Source organism: Sinocyclocheilus anshuiensis, unplaced genomic scaffold (assembly GCF_001515605.1).
Source record: "Sinocyclocheilus anshuiensis isolate Anshui unplaced genomic scaffold, SAMN03320099.WGS_v1.1 scaffold70, whole genome shotgun sequence".
NCBI classification, from domain to species: Eukaryota; Metazoa; Chordata; class Actinopteri; order Cypriniformes; family Cyprinidae; genus Sinocyclocheilus; species Sinocyclocheilus anshuiensis.
In genome coordinates, this window is record NW_015542377.1 from 516814 (window position 1) to 521031 (window position 4218).

A 4218-nucleotide genomic window follows, 5' to 3' on the forward strand; every position below is an offset into this window, starting at 1 on the left:
GTTTTGTTGGCAGTCGGAGCTCAAGCACTGTTGCCAACTCTCGCGAGACAAATAAGCAACCACAGCTTCAAAAACAAGCCCAATATTTTTTTCATGATTTATTATCATCAATATTATTTATTACCAATAAATGAGCCTACAACATATTAAACTGAAACCACTCTTTTATCTGAAAAGCAAAAACAGAAGCTATTTTACAAAAATCAGCAAACTGCAACAAAAGTGGGAACAAAACTCATCTCCAATCACCTGTGAGCAGAATAGGATTGGAGAGATGGAAAAGGAGAAAAAAACAAGAGCTTAAAAGGGGAGCTGTAACATAGCCACATATTTAAAGGGGTCATATGATAGGGTGACCATACGTGCCATTTTCCCAGGATGCGTCCTGGCCAGCTATTCGAACCATATTTATTTGTTTTTTATCACAGCCCGTGATAATTAGTACATTTCAAAAACATTGTAAAAATAAAAAATTAGGCTAAAAGAAAGTCATCCCACTCCTCTACGTCTCCTTCTACGCCGAGGAGGCGGAACATTTGGCAAATTACGCTGCAGCACTTATATTATTATACTGGTTGACTATTAACTGCGAGCAGACAGAGTGTCATTCAATGCATTGGAGAATATGGCGAACATAAATAAAGAAACGAAGTTGCTTGTCAGATTTCCCTAACAAGCAATCATATTTTTAAAAATAAGCCCAAAAAACCGCGACCCGGGATTTTTTCACGCAACTTTAAACTTTAACTTTTTAAGCGTATAATACACGGACTTGGCAACTCTGCACTCAAGTGCTCATCAATCTTTAGCTCCGCCCACGGCGCGCCTCCAGGAGCTCGGCTTTTTCCGGAGAGAATCGTAAAGCTGTAACTTTCTTTTATAAATATGATAAAACTAAAGACATTTTGGAGATATGAAGGATGCAGTACTACTCTATAGGTTCTCAAGATTAACATGAGATTGGGTGAAACTGTGTGTATTATGTCCCCTTTAAAATAAATTTCACATAAACCCATTATAATAAATGTCATATTTAACTACCTGTGCCCTTCAGCAGGTAGAAAATTAAATATACAGAAATTTATAAAGTTATCAAACACTAAATTCTATGTTCTATATTCAAAATGTTTAACAACAGTTTTAAAGTACAAAACAAACAATTAAAACCTAGCTCATTGCACAACTGTAAAAACAAAACAAACTCAATCATTAACATACTCATTAATCAGAATACTCTTATTTATTTACTCTTATTCCCTTACTTTGTTAGATACAGATGTGGCCTCCATCAGTTCATGCCAAATATCCTGGCCTTGAGAGCACCTGACACAATAGGATTCTACTGCAGGTACAGTTGATACAGTATGTTTCAACTCTACCCCAACTGTCCATTATTTATATCATGTCAATATACAGTACCTATAGTTTTATTGTTTCATAAGGAGTCTTTTATAATTTCGAAGACATTTGCAAGTAATGATCTCAGAAATTAACAATAGCAAGCTAATAAAGCTGCAAAAGCTTTCAGGCAATTGCAAAACATTAAAGTTTTGAATGACATGAGAATGTAAATAATATATGAGTAAATAATGACAGAATTTTCATTTTGCGACGAACTAACCCTTTAATGTACTGTATGTGGTTTAGGGCTTTTCATATCTTTTCACTCAGAAAGGATATCTGGTCATTTTGCAGTGTTCATGCATTACCGAAGGGTCCTGCACTGCTAGTTAACCCACTTAACCTCCACAAATTAAATGAGCAGTGAAATATTGAAGTCTTCCTTCACACCTTCCCCTGTTATGTGCATTATCTCATGTACTGTCTGCATTACTGTACTCTGTGAGCAGATGGTTTCTCATTCTTCTCCTTCAGTGACTCAGCGTAATTGGAATTATTAAACAACCAGTTGATCCTTTATCGCACAATCCATAAATTAGCATGCCGCACTGGGGTGAATGAGCATCAGCTTCATGCTAATTATGGTCAAGTGTTGGCCTGGTAACTCTCTAGTGTTTATCGGTCACCATTCCAGGTGACCTCTCTGAACCCTTCAATGGGACAGTTTAGATCAAGCGGAGGGTTTTACTTGGTGTTGCAGGATTAAACTGATTGCATTTTGATTGCCTTCACTTGGTTTCACAATTAGACTGAGTAGGTTCAGATGGTTTTGAGCAATAGATTTAGAAGCCCTAGAGCAGTGGTCACCAACCTTTTTAGGCCCAAGATCCCTGACCTCGGCCTTTATGAAAGACAAGATCTACCTATTGAAGAATTGATAGAAAAAGACATCCCAGATTGTACTTCAAATTTGAGGCCTTTTACTTAGCGCCAGTATGTGAAGTGTGTCGTGGATCGTGACGTGACTCCTGACGTTGTTCGTAGCCACGTTGGCCTGGGCGGAGCTCGCGCTTGGGGCTTCTTGTTATTGTTGTGTTGGCCGTTGCCATTAAAGGCTTGACTAAGTTATTCTCTCGTGTCAGCGATTCAATATACCTCACCTACACATTGGCGTGGTGGCAGCGTTATCGTATTCACTCCCCAAACGTTCCGGTGAGCTCACGTGAGATCTATTCACGCTACAATCGCGCGAAAGCGAGCAGCGTTGTGGATTATCTCCGCTGACGACACTCGAGATATTAGCCATGGCGAATACACACAGAGCACCTAAGCAGTGGTGCCTAACGAAAGTTGAGACTGTGAATTCATTTGAGAACTGGCGTCAGAACCTTGTTTACACGTTGTCATTGAAACCCCAACCGTCGCTGATGCCGAATGTCGATGCCTCACTGCGTCTGATAGCTCAGTGGAGATACAGTATATCATTGCGACAGACCTCACCAAGGCATTCTACCAAATTCCACTTTCCAAATCTTCTTTGAAGTACTGCGGGGTGGTCACGCCATTTAAAGGAGTCCGGGTGTATGCCAGATGTGCCATGGGTATGCCCGGCTCAGAAACCGCATTAGAGGAGTTAACCTGTCGCGTGCTTGGCGATCTTCTTCAACAGGGACAGGTGGCCAAGGTCGCTGATGACCTGTACTGTGGTGCCGATACCCCTGAGGATCTTCTTGCAGTGTGGAAAAAGGTCTTAGTGGCCCTCCAGGCATGCAATCTGTGCTTATCTCCCAGTAAGACGATCGTTGCCCCAGTCAAGACTAACATTTTGGGGTGGGTCTGGAATCAGGGTACTATTCGTGCCAGTTCGCCGCGCATTTCAACATTGGCCTCGTGCACCCCTCCTGCAACTGTTAGAGGTTTGCGGTCCTTTATTGGTGAGTATAAAGTCCTAGCTCGTGTCCTTAAGGGTTGTGCGTCGATCCTTGCCCCCTTCGACAGTATTTTAATTAGTGATGCGCCGGTCATAGCTGATTCAGAATTAAGATTTTCTTTTCTTTCTTTTTTTTTTAACTAGCAAATTCGATTCTGATACTGATACTGATTTTTAAGCAAATTTATTTATTGGCTATTTGCTTTATAACAAACAAACTGGCTTAAAACAAAAATATCTAGCCATTTGAAATTAGAGGCAACCACTGCATTTTAATCACGATCTGCTCGGGCATTATTAAGACGTGTCAGTATGAGCATTTTAAATAACGTCTATATTCAGAAAAGGGAATTATGAGTTTGCCCACTGACTGTGTGTGTGTGCACAAACAAACACATTGAGGAAACACAATAAACAGTGCAAGGTCTTTCCTCAAGTGGAGCACTTGTCCTTCTCTGTCGCGAAACAACAGCAGGTCTGAATGAGACGCACTCTCTGACAGCAGTTGGCACTAATGAACAGAGTTTCCAGGTTTTCGCAATAAAACTAGTCCAATCGTGTTTCGAGGGGGGTTCCCCTGTAAAAATCGCATTGGGGGGTAAAATACAAGTTTTTCGGCGGGGATCTTCCAATAAAATTCACATTCCAGGGGCTAAATATCACGTTATTGGGGTCTCTTCAACCCGCGGACATGAACAACAACCCGCGGCAACAGTGTTAAAGTAGCCCAATTCCGCGGGAAAACCGCGGACTTGGCAACACTGCTTATGAACCAACAACCAACAATATAGCGTTTCCTTGGTTACCGGTGTAAACAAAGCAGAGCTGTGCTTTATACGGAGAAGAACATGCCATTGCCATCGAAACTTTTCTCAAGACAGTTCCCTTCAGTGATACATTAATATAACCCCATAAATGTAATGCATTTTTGTACTTATTTTACTGGT